Source organism: Euphorbia lathyris, chromosome 1 (genome assembly GCF_963576675.1).
Source record: "Euphorbia lathyris chromosome 1, ddEupLath1.1, whole genome shotgun sequence".
Taxonomy (NCBI): domain Eukaryota; kingdom Viridiplantae; phylum Streptophyta; class Magnoliopsida; order Malpighiales; family Euphorbiaceae; genus Euphorbia; species Euphorbia lathyris.
In genome coordinates this window covers 102,738,426-102,752,066 of record NC_088910.1, presented here as the reverse complement: position 1 = coordinate 102,752,066, position 13,641 = coordinate 102,738,426, and positions in this window count along the sequence as shown.

Genomic DNA, 13,641 nt, shown 5'->3' with positions numbered 1-13,641 from the left:
CTTCTTCCTACAGACTTTGTCTTCTTGCGGCAGTTTGTCTTGTAGCATAGAACAGTTGACCCATGCATCTTGGAATTTGGCTTTTGCGTAATTCAAAGCTACTATTATTGGTGCAGACAGTTGTCGAATTTGTCTTTAAGCTAATGGATCATTCATGCTGTCCTGAAGATTACTCAGCTTCACTTCGATAATCACTGTCTTCAATTTTCACCAAGTTTCATACTGAGCTCTTTTTCTACTCAGCTTTCATGGTTAGCTTCGTTCTGTAGAAACCATTCCTTTGAGCAGATTTCTTCTGTGCTGAGCTTCGCTTTTACTCAGCTTCTTTGTTCAACTTTATTCTGAAGCCGTTTTTCTGAAGATGACTTATCTTCTCTTATGCTGAGTTGCTCTTCACTCAGCTTATGTTGTGTTCTCATGCTGACTTTATCATGTCTTAATCTTTATTTCTTTTTGCATTTGTACTCAATATTGAACAAACGGATTAGTACAATTAAATCAAAGCACTTAAATTTAATTGTCTCTTAATCATGGATTAAACTTAAATGATTTTGTCAAATCAAAATCTTGTGGAAAGGTGTTTCAACAAACTCCCCCATTTTGATGTTGGCAAAATATTTAATTTATGGAACTCAGTATTGAAATTCCCCATGATTGAATTACATTTTATTCTTCTGAAATTACTCCCCCATAAGGGTTGCATATATTGTCTTGACTTTACTCTAAACCTTAGAGAAGACATGTTTATCCTGACTTAGTTCAATTTTCAGAAGAGTTTAAATGTTTACTCAGTTTGATACATGATTATTTTGGTATCGGAGTTAGTGAGTACTAAGTATTTTCAAATTGAAGTTATTTTGTTTGTTCAATTTTTAGACAGGTCAACATATTAATAAGCATCGCAAATAGTTAAGTCAATTTGAAAGAAAAGATACTTAACATATATTCAAGTCATCAAGCATACATACAGAATAAGCTAAGTCCTAAGTTGACTAAGCTATTACTTCCTATTAACTTGTGCTTGATGAGCAGCCTGATACAATTTTCCCTTGCCTTTGTCTTTCCGTTGCTTACTTCCTGAAGCTTCCCTTTTGTCTTGCTGAGTTCCATCAGCTTGGCTTTTCTCCCCCGTTTTGCCACCATTAGGCAGAGGAGGGATGAAGGTATCATTGAGAGCAGCACGATTCAGCTTTACGGAATAGGCTTTGAGGCGCTTTGTGCTTTCAAATAAGCCATCAAGGACAGGAACTCCATCATCCAGAACAGCACAAGGGATGCGGATAGTTGAGCTGATCATGCTAAGCATGTATTCCTGTGACTTAGTTAGCCAAGATATTGCTTCTGCGAGCTGTGCATACGATTGATGGTACATTTTAAGCACAGCCTTATCGTAAATGTCTCGCTGGGCATTTGTGTGACGCACATGGCGAAATAGGCATTGAGTGGTTTGGAGGATAGTGTTGGTTTTGACCACATCAGTTTCCATCTCCTCTTTGCTCAAATTCAGAAGGCGGACAGCTTCACTTATTTCATCCATCGTACATTAGGAAGACGAAGAGAGAAGATCACGAGTACCAGTCAGCTCAGAAGACAACTTGGTAAAGCAATGATCTAACTCAGCAGAGGTAGCATAGCCCATGTTGATGGTAGGTAAGGCATTGATCTGTCCTTGAAGTGAATTCATGTGATTCACCATCATCAATATCAGCTCAATCAGCTTGACAAAGGATTCTTGCTTGGGTTGCTGGGCTTGGACTGAGGTCATGACACTAACTAAATCTTTGAGATTTTTGATCTCATTGAGAAGCTGAGTGACAGACGAAAACTCTTGTGATTCAGCATTTGCGGACCCAGCAGCATCGGCATGAGAATTATGTAGATCCTGGAGAAGATGTTGAGCCGAGTCGATGATGCGACGACCAGACTCAGTTGCATTAAGATAGGAAAATTGGGCCTCAGGATGTACCTCAATGGCCGGAATTCTAGTAGCACCAGATTGATGAGGTGTTTGGTGCTGTCCTTGAGTAGAAGTGCCAGTATGGTCAGCAACTGGACTTGGATGTGGATGAGCAGCAGGAGCTGACTGCTCAATGTTCTGCAAGATAGGATGGGAAGTAGTTGGTGGATCGGCAAAGATAGTTACCTGCTCAATATGAACTTGAGTTGGTGTAGGAGGAGGCACCTCAGGTTGAGCAGGATTTTCCTTAGCTTGCTTGTTTCCTGGATCAGCTAGGACCTCGAGTTCTTGCTCGACTTGATTTGGATTTTCTAGAGTCTTAGCGTGTTGCTCGGTATGAGTAACAGAGGCTTGGTTTTCCTATATGGAAGGCTCAGGATGGGATAAGAAGAACTTAAAGTGAGTAGTGGTAAGGTCCGTGATTTCATCCATTGGAGGCGAGTCATCCAAGAGGTCAATAGCTGGAGTTTTGTAGGCCTTCTTCTTAAGCCTTCTTAACTTTCTTGCCTTTGAAGGAGGTGAGTCAGCAGGAATGGAATCAAGTGATGATTCAATTCCAAGATCGGTGTTGAGCCCTTCCCTGACTATTTCTTGCTCTGGGAGCTCAGCATCACTTGTCACATTCTGTTCAGCTGGACTTTCAACTTCCTCAGCATGCTCTGTTTGTTCTTGCTCGGTATAAGTTTCTTGATGTTGCTCAACATCCTCATTATGATCATGCTGACCTTCATTGTCACTTTGTTCTTCTTCTTCTTCTTCTTGATCAGCAGGAGTTTGCTCAAGGTCAATCTCTTGGCTTTTGATGAAGTGAGCATCATCAGGAACAGCAAAACCAAGAGGAACAGCTTCAATTGGACTCAGCTCAGCAGTTTTCTTTTTCTTCTTTAGAGGGGTTTCCACACTTTCTAGCTCCTCAGGCTCATCTTGCCTCTTTCTTTTCTCTGCTGACTTACCTTGGTCAGCATCAATTTTCTTTCCCTTAGATACAACTCGAATTTTCTTGGGGACAGCATCGACATCCTTTGAGTTGGTTTGGATTGCCTTGCGTTTCTTTTCTTGCTTGGTTTGGATAGCAGCTTCGACTACAGCGATATCCTCATCCTGAGGTAGCTCATCATCCCCTTCCTCCTGAGCCTCCTCCTCAGCTTCTCCCTCAACTTCCCCCTGAGCTGCCTCGACGACCCCTTTTCCCTTTTTGGGTTTGATAGGTTGGTTGTATACTAACCCAAACAATAACGCAGCGGTAATTTCAGTTCCCACCGTTTCTATTTCAGTTGTCACGTTGATTTGGCGGTCTTCAAGAATTCGAGAAATAAGAGAACCCAACCTGAGCTTGATAGTACTCCTTTGGAGTGCTCCTACCAGAAATATGGGCATGTTGAGGGGCCTGTAGGTCAGCATGTGCCAGATGAAGCACTGCTCGAAGTTTGAAGCGGATGATGATGCGTTGAACTTTGGGAAGATGAAGTTTGTTAGTATATAGTGCGCCATCTTTTGGTTTTGCCCCATGCACGTGCTGGGTATTTCCCCTTTGTGTCCCGCAGGTTTACAGAAGGTGATTGTGTGGTCAAGTTTTTCTTTGGTGGTCCTGAATTCCTTTCCAGTGTTTGGAAGGTTGAGCAAGGTTGCGAGATAGGAAGGGGTAATAGTGAGCTTCTTACCCTTAACGTGAGTGACTAGATGGTCAGCATCACTTCCATCAACGCAGAGGTTGGAGTAGAATTCACGTACTAACCTAGGGTAGGTTTTTCTAGGAAGTGAAAAAAGTCCAGCCCATCCGTTTTTCGCAATCCATTCACAAAACGGTTGCTCATGTGTTATGAAGCTTGGGGAGAACCACCTACATCGGAGAACCTCATGATTCTTCACACTTGGGTACACCTTGATGAAGAATTTCTCATTCGGCTGCTTATCCTTCTTCTTCTTTGAAGAGGTTGCTAGGTCAGTTTTGGGGTTTCTGTTTGGAGTTAGGTCATGCTGACCTTGTTGAGGAGGAGACCTAGGGTTTTCATCGGCGTGGTCATCGTTGTTACCGCCACCGGAAGGATTTTGGGATTTCGCCATTGCTATGAATTCTTTGAGGATTTTCTGGGATTTAGAGAGATGAATTTGAATGCCAAAGATTTCGTGTGTAAAGAGTGATAAGTGGGAAAACTTCCACTATTTATAGAGATGCTAAATGATCCTATTCGTTGAACTAGCCGTTTAACATCGAGATTATCAACCGACAGAGATTCTGGCATTTATGACACATTCGACGCATGGGTTTTCTCATTATTGCTTACGTTATCCTAGGTGGCTTATTAATGCACGTGCTAGCATTTAATGTTTTAAATGGGTTTTACTCAGCATTAAGAAGATCAAACGTTTGTGATTCTGAGCAGTCAGTTTTACGTAGGATTGTTGTTTGTGGACTTAGTAACTCAGCTTGGGAAAATCACTCAGCATGTTTGTCTACTCAGCTTAGGGTGATTTCATGTCATTCTTAATTCAGCATGCAACAGTTACTAAATTAACACAAATTACTCAGCATGGTAATTAGGGATGCAACTGGGGCGGGGAATACCCATACCCGTCGGGGCCCCGCCCCGACGGGGCGGGGATTCCCCGCCCCGTTTTTTGGCAAGGACGGGGACGGGGACCAATATGGTCCCCGTAGGTGGGTACGGGGCGGGTACGGGAAATAGTATCCCCGCCCCGCGGGGATCCCCGTACCCGTACCCGTAAAGCCCCGACGGGTAATCCCCGATTAGTCCCCGTTTATATATAAATAAAATGAAAAATATTTACTTGAATTTATGTCTACCATTACTTGAATTTGTTCTTAATAAACCATAAATTAACTACATGGACTGAGATAGAAGAAAGTTGGAGGAGATTGCATGTTCGGACGGCTTGAATGTTTTTTTTACAATATGATGATTTGCTGTGCTAGAACATTAGGCTTTTTTTTTGTAGGATTTATGTTTGGTGAGGAGAAGTTGGGAGGAAAGAAATGGGTTGGTCTCTGATGAAGACCTTAACATTATTAATAGGGATTGTGTGGGATGTGTATTAGTACAACTACCATTTGCCATTTGAGAAATGCTGCACCCATTTGAGAAATGTTGCACTGCAGCTGCTTATCATTTTGCTCACCAAAAGAAAACAAAGATATATTACATTCATTATCAGTGTTGCTTCTCTTTTTTGGTTGCTATGCTTGATGCAATTTTATCAAATTAGGTATTTTTCAATTTGTCCATCTACTTGGCACAATTTTTGAACTTCAATTTGATTTTTTTTCCCCAGTTCATATCCACATCATGTTATTCTTGTATTGATACTTGTAAATGTGGGCAAAACATAATCAACTAAATGGGGAAACGAGGATTCCCCGTACCCGCGGTTTCCCCGTGGGGCGGGGACGGGGACGGGGGAATCCCCGTTTAGACGGGGACGGGGATGGGAAACCAAATCCCCGCCCAAGGGCTTCGTAAAGATATCCGCAAGCTGTTCATTTATTGATACGTAGGCCAGCTTGATCTCACCCTTGAGTACATGATCTCTGATGAAGTGGTGTCTTATGCTGACATGCTTCATCCTGCTGTGTTGGATTGGATTCTTAGATAAGTCAATGGCACTCTTGTTGTCACATTTGACTTCTATTGGTTCTATTTTGACGCCATAATCCTCGAGCTGTTGCTTAATCCATAGGACTTGGGCCACACAGCTTCCAGCAGCAACGTACTCAGCTTCAGTTGTAGACAAGGCCACTGATGACTGCTTTTTACTAAACCATGAAACCAGACAGCTTCCTAGGAATTGGCATCCTCCTGAAGTGCTTTTTCGTTCTAGCTTATCTCGTCCATAGTCAGCATCAGTATATCCAATCAGTGTGAAGTCACTTGTATTTGGATACCATAAACCTGCATTAACTGAGCTCTGCAAATATCTGAAAATTCTTTTTACAGCTATTAAGTGAGATTCCATATGGTCAGTTTGATATCTTATGCAATAACATACTGAGTACTGAATATCAGGTCTACTGGTAGTAAGATAAAGTAGAGAGCCTATCATACCTCGATATAACCTGCTGTCTACAGACTTACCCTTTTCGTCAGCACAAAGGACCATGTCAGTACCCATTGGGGTTGATATGGGTTTACATTCTTCCATATCAAACTTCTTTAACATTTTTTTGGCATACTTAGACTGACTTATGAAGATGTCATTCTTACCTTGCTTGATTTGAAGTCCAAGGAAGAAGTTGAGTTCGCCCATCATAGACATTTCGAACTCAGTTTGCATCTGTTTGCTTAACTCTTTACACATAGAATCGTCAGTAGCACCAAAAATTATGTCATCTACGTAAATTTGTGCAAGTAAAGTATTTTTACCCTTTTTCTTAATGAACAAGGTTGTGTCAGCTTTGCCTCTGACATAATTCCTGGTCAGCAGGAAGTTGGTCAACCTCTCATACCAAGCTCTTGGAACTTGCTTTAGGCCGTATAGGGCCTTCTTGAGTTTATAGACGTGGTTTGGAAATTTTGGATCTTCAAACCCTGGAGGCTGATAGGGGTATTTTACCCCTATCTTTTAACGTGATTTACGGGTTAATTTTAGAAGAAATAAATAAGTTTAATTACAAAAATATAGTGTTTTAGTAAAATAACGAAATAATAATAATTTCTGTACTTTCGGTTAATTTTCCTTGTTTTTTATTAGTTTAGGAAATAAAAACGTCAAGCTAACTCGGCTTTCAAGATTTGTATTCCAGGTACGAACAAGTGAGCAAAATTCATGCATTTACGCGAGGCATATTATCCCTTACGCGGGGCGTGGAACATAGAGTCAGAAATGATTGCCTTATCCGCAGGCACCACGTGGGATCTACTCAGCAATACGCAAGGCGTACCCAACCTACGCGGGGCGTAGAAAGCAATAATTGCCCCAATCATAAACGTCAGACTGCATTGTCCCCCGAAGTCAACTGTCTATGCGAGGCGTGTTTCAGGATACGCAGGGCGTACATGGTGTAATTCAAGCGCTTTTTAGCCATGAGCTCAAACACGTGGGGTGTGCTCCACCATACGCGCGGCGTAGTATGGGAAATTGCAGAAATCATGATGTTGCTCCATACTTGTACCTTGTGAAATTACAACTTTGCCCTAGCTTGATGTGTATAAATAGGGGCTTAACCTTAAGTTTTATATATACTTTTTAGATATACTTTTAGAGAGACTTTGTTGTATAGTTTCATTTTGGAGATTATCCAGATTTTGTTGTATAGTTTTAGGATTCAGCTTTTATGTAATAAAACTCTACCACCTTGAGAGCTTGTTCGCTTAATCCGTCACTCCGTCAAAGTTCCGTTCCACCTCCATCCACCAAGCTCGAGAGTTCCACCTCCAAGTCCTAAGAGACGGCCTTGAGTCCGGTTAGCTAGTTCCGAGGGACAATTCTTCCCTCCTTACTTGCTAATTAGCTTGTACTCTTCCTATGTACTAGGTTTGGTTGTATTTCGCATTTACGCTTTCCATATTTATAACATATGATTTGCAATTCCCGTTCTATGTACGTGTTGATGTTTATTGCTTGTTTTGATACTCATAATTGATTATTATGTAGGGTAACGCGATTTCCGACGCCATTCGGGCTATCTTTAGGGATTCATATAGGTGTTGCCTTACCGGAAGTGACGCTCCGGAAACCGTAGGAATTGACAAGCCACGGAACTTATGGGCCCTAGTTTTTGATCCCCAGCATTAGACACGCCTTGACTAGGAATCACGTAGTCTAAGTACTTCACGGATCGGTCGAACTACACATAGTCATCTTTGCAAGAGTAAATCGTCAACCGAATATATTCGGAGTTATTGTTTATTATATTTATAACTTATCATCACCCATATCATTCTGTGGAGTTTTCCGTTACATAAATCTATCTCACCCGTAGTTAGGAGTAGTTTGTAGTTGGTCCCCCCCCCCATTTCCTTTTCCTTTTTCCTTCTTCTTTCTGCTTCTTCTGCAGATTCATCGATCCTGAACCGTTTTTCCACCGTTTCTTTGATTTACGGAGATTCGACCGTTCGAATCACTTGAAATTGAAACCATAGCATCCTTATGTATAGATCTAAGTCCTAGCCGAAGAGTTTTTGATTTTCGGCAGTGTTTGGAGGCAAATGGCTTAGACAGAGTTTAGAGGCGAATTGAACGGGTTTATGGTCTTTAATTAGTAGCCAGGGTAAGTAGCTATCATCTATATTTTGGAGTTTTATGTATATAGAGATATATATAATCAAAGAATTTTCAGAAATTGATATTTTAAGGCTATGCAGGAATTTTGTAAAATTGGGGTTTTTCACGATTTTTCTTGTGAAAGGAAATTTGAGTACGTTATAATTTAATGATTTTATATCCATCGAGAGCTATCCGGATCGGTGGTTCCATATTTGAAGACCATGTTCAGTGAGGGACATGGCCTGTGTACACAGTTTGAAAGACCTATTGGGTATGGCAAAGAAGTGTCGGGTAAGACCATATGGGATAGGCAATGTTAAGAGACGTCTCGATTATATATGTGGTTATGGATTGATACTTAAGGGGAGAAACTCGAGGATGGATACAATGTTTTAAGTTCATTTGGATTATGCTTTACGTTATGATTGATTTTGATATAAGGTTTTACGTTTAATTGATTACGATTTGGTTTGATAAAACGCTTATTTCATTATAATATTTTATAAGGTTTTGAACTCAAGAATCGATACAAGATTTTATATTTTTGGTTTTTGGTTTACTACTTTGACTATATTATGAACTTTGGTTTTGAATATATTTTATAAGGTTTTAATTAAATCCCTTTTTAAAGGTATATATGTAGCTATGTTCAGTAAGTTGGTTTTTATTACTGAGATTTTTGTCTCACCTCTTTAAATGTTTTAATGTTTTTAGGTGATAAAGTACAGGATATAGAGAAGGTTACTGACCAATTAGACGAGGTTGGAGACTCCTAAGTGTTGATTATGATCTTTCTATTTCACGTCCGATGCCGATTGAGGTCGTTTAGGGTCGGGTGTGACAGTACACTTGCCCCTAAGTAGTGACGTCTAGTAGATACAAAGCACTTAAAAAGACCACATCCATAGTCATAACGTACTTAATATCATAATACACATATTTCATCGTAGGAAAATACGATCGCTAGACGGATCTCACATCAACTTTTTGGCGCCGTTGCCGGGGATTTATAATTTCTTGCAATATTAGACAAAAACGTTTTATTGTTAGTCTAAGCATTTGTAGATATTACTCTCCTTTTGTGAATAATTTATTTTGTTTCTTGTTATTACTAATGATTTCTTCCATGGTATGATGCCTCATAGTCGTCATCTGTGGGACGACCGCATGGATGACGAATGTTCACACCAACAATCAACCTCACAATTCGATGTGGTAATCTCTATGCTTAAAGACATTCATGAATGATTATCTAACACTGAGGCATATTGCAGGGATTTGGAAAATCTATTGGCCAGATTGAAGTCTCCTCTTGATTCCGCCGCGGACGAATCAATTCGAGATTCCAATTCGGTTTGTCAAAATGGGAAGCTCAAGTTAATTGAGTTTTCTCAAGAGGATTCCCCAAATAACGTAGGTTGTTTCAGTTATAAGGAAACGGACATCGATGAGCCGGTTGTGCGCGGCCCCATGGAAATGAATCCAAAACTAGAAGAGTTTGAGGTTCCTTCTACCTCGGAATATTTCACTCTTTTTGAACTACCAAAGGAGTCAAAAAGGGAGCAAACTAAACTCTTCGTTAATTTTTTTAAATGTAGTTTTTGGTTTTTATTAATTTTTATTGAGACTAATAACTCGTTTTGCAGGTACAGGTTGTTTATTCAAGAATTTGAATTTCTAACACGAATAGAAGCATACACCTAGGAGGAAATTCTAAGTCGAGCTCACCAACTAGAAAGTAGCGCTTCTTGGGAGGCAACCCAAGCTCGAATAAGGGAGTTTTTCGTTCCCAACTTTTACTTTCCACATTTCGTTTTCCGGCCGATTCATTTCATTTCTTTGAGTTATTCTTATCAATTTTTATCTTCATTTCTATTTTTATTTTTATTTTTATTTTTTATTTCTATTTTTCATAAATTAAAGGAAAAACAAATCCCATGTTAATCCAAAAATTTTAAGCTACGCGGGACGTACAACCACTTACGCCCCGCGCATCTGTGTGTCTGCCCATTTTACTCAATAAAAGACACACTATGCGGGGCGTATCTCCTACCACGCCCCGCGTACCCTTCGGATAACAAACCCCTTTCGAATAAACGCCACGTGGGAGGACACGCGGGACGTGCCCCAGGGCACGCCTCGCGCATCCTTGGGGAGTTGTGAATTACAACTCCCCATGGCAGTTTTGTTTCTCCTAACTTCCCATCACTCTTCTTCCCCATATACATTTCCCACTTCCACACTCCACCTCCTCTTCCATCCAATCAACCTCCATCTTTTCAAATTCAAATCTTTAACTTCCCTCCACAATAAATTTTGTATTAACTACCCCCTTAATTACAATTTAAAAACATAAAAAGAATTAATAATTAAACATAAAAATCATAAAATCAATTAAAAACTCATTAAAGACTCATAAATCATAAAATTAAAAATCGGAAAACTGCTAAAAACCGAAAAAAAAAATCCCTTAACTTCCTCTTACGCGGGGCGTATCCCCATGTACGCCCCACGTCCTCGCCCCTTTTTCCATCAAAAAGGGGCAGGAGGCATGATACGCGAGACGTGCTTCCCTTCACGCCCCACGTACCATGCCATTTTCGCGTTAATAAAGGTCAGGAGGAGGGATACGTGTGGCGTGGCCCCTTCACGCCCCGCGTACCCCTCTGGGGAATCCGAGTTTTACTTGGATTCCCCACTTTCCCCTTATATAAACCCCTCCTTTTCTTCTTCTTCTTCCTCACAACTCACTCAACCTTCCCATAACCTTCTACACACTCTCTAAAACCCCTCACTCACACCATGGTTAGGCGAAAGCACACCGCCGACATGCGACCCCCACGGTCAACTAGGGCCCGTTCTTCCCGTTCCGCCCAAAATCAACAACCACCACCATCACCCAAACGGGAACAAACACCACCACTCACCCGCCAATATCGGGCTCCTTTTCATCTCCTAACCGAAGAGGAAGCCCAAAACTACCAAATACTCTCTGCCGCCCACATTATGGAGCTCCCGTACATCCAACGAAGCACGCTTGATCACTACGATCTTGGTAGCATTTTCGAAGCTCGTCTTCGTGACCTCGGGTGGTACGATCATTTTTGCACCCGTCAACTCGTCTACCCTTCCTTAGTGATCGAGTTCTACACCACCCTCACCTCTAACAACGTCCCCGGTGCCGCCCTCTTCAACTTCCGCCTCACAACCAACCATTTTCCATCGACACCCAATGGATCCGCAACCATTTCACCCAACAAGCGGAGGGTGGCATCGCCCATTGGCCCGAGGGTGCTTCCGCTCATGAATTTTGGACCTCCATTACCGGGTCTGATCATTACGACATCTCCAACCTCCGTCCGGCCCTCATTCGTGATCCAATCCTCCAACTTCTCCACCGCTTCATCTCCTTCTACTTTTCAGGGAAGTCCGAATCCACCAAGGTCAACAAAGACGAACTTTTGGCGCTCTATTGTTGTGCCAACAACCGCGCGTATGACCTTTCCTTCCTCGTAGCCATCCAACTTCATCACATTTCCACCCGGAAACGTGGCAAAATCGGGTTGCTCATCACTACCTTCGCCACCTCCGCTCTTGGCGCGACTGCCCTTGAGCACCTCCCGAGTCTTGGATCTCGGCCCGTGCACAAAAATGCCTTTAAGTCTCTCAAACGTTCCATTTCGGGCCCGGGTGAGACTTCGGGGGCGGCTCACTCTCACGAGGAAGGGGGTTCGGGTTCGGATTCGGATATGGGCCTCAATTTCAGTCCTCCGCCCAACCACGACTTCAATTCCATCTATGCTCGGTTGGACGCGTTGGAAGGCCACCAACGTGCCGATCGAGCCCACTTCGACAACCACTTCGCCACCCTCAACACCCGCTTTGACACCCTTGAGGCTAACCGCCTCATGGAACACTCTACCTACCTCACCCGCTTCAACGCCATTGTGGCGCAACAACGAGAGGATCAGGTCCATCTCGATGCTCGCTTTGATGCCCTCACCAACTCCTTCACCTCCTACTTCAACCTCCACGGCAATCCTCCTCCGCCTCCACCATAATCTCCATTTCTTTTTATGTTTTTATATTTTCTTTGCTTTTTCGTTTTTATTTTTGATGTTTTCGCAGTTAGTTTTGTTATCTTTTGTGTTTTTCTTGTAATTTCCTTTTTATTTTTAATATATTTATAACTTTTTGTGTTTCGTGCTATGTCATTTTATTTTCGTAATCGTTTTATCTTTAATACGTTTTTAATTTTGCACCAACAATAAAATTCACGCAGGGCGTACCTCCTTGTACGCCCCGCGTAATCCTCCTCTTTCTTGCATAAAATGTCCAGAAACACGAACACGCGAGGCGCCCCTCTTACTGCGCCCCGCGTATTTGGGTCTCTGCCCAAAAAGAGAATAAACGCACCTCCTACGCGGGGCGCCCCCCTGGGCACGCCTCGCGTAGGACCCGACCTTTAAACGGGTCTAATTCTCATCTCCATTTGTTTTTGTTTTTGTTTTTCTTTTCTTTTGTGACTTCCTTGGAATAGACGTCATTTTAATAACGCGGAGGGCCGTGCAACCCCGCACTTTCAGTTTGTTTTGCACTAACAAAAACAAAAATAAATAAAAATCAAATAAACAACAAAATAATTGAACTAATTTATTGATTCTTTAAATTTTTCCGACACACTACCTTCCTTGGAAATAAAATAAAAGTTCTGTTATGAGTCCTTGAAATAAAAAGACGGAACACAAAGGATCGGTTTTAATAAGAAATTTTAGTCTTAATTTTGAAGTTCTAGAATTTATGCAAAGCCTAGGTTTATACTAAACAAAAGCATGGAGTCCTAACCCACATGTCATCTCCATAATGAGATTTAAAAAGGCAATAAAAACGGGATGTTTGAAAGTTTAGCGAAGACTCGATAGTACACAATTTAAACCCGAAATTCTGTGAGGTAATTTTGAGCCTAAAGGAGTTCGTACGAGAACTCTATTTTTTTTACAATTTTTCGAGAGCTTTGACTTCACTCGACTCATAGAGTTTGCACCTAATACCGGGTTAAGTACACCTATTTTAAAATAGGAATAGATGATAAAACGAACCCACGTAGTCTAATTCTTTTCTTAAATTATTTTTCTCGTTTTTATCAACTTCTAGGAAAACCCTTGAGCCTACTAACCGACTTTTCTTGTCAATACCCTTTTAACAATTAACCCTCTTTTTCCTCTTGTTTAAATACCAACAAAATCAATTCGCACCCGAAATAAGTCAAGGCCTTAATAAGTAAGCACCATAAGTTCTCGAAATCGTTTTTGTGCCGCTCTTAAAACAAAAAGAAAATGAAAAACACAATAAAGAGCAAAAGGCATTCTCAAGTTCCACCCGAGCAATTTCGAGTTATATTTTACAAACTTACCAAGGCCAAAATAAAATGCGGTGCAATCATCAAAATGGTATTTGAACTG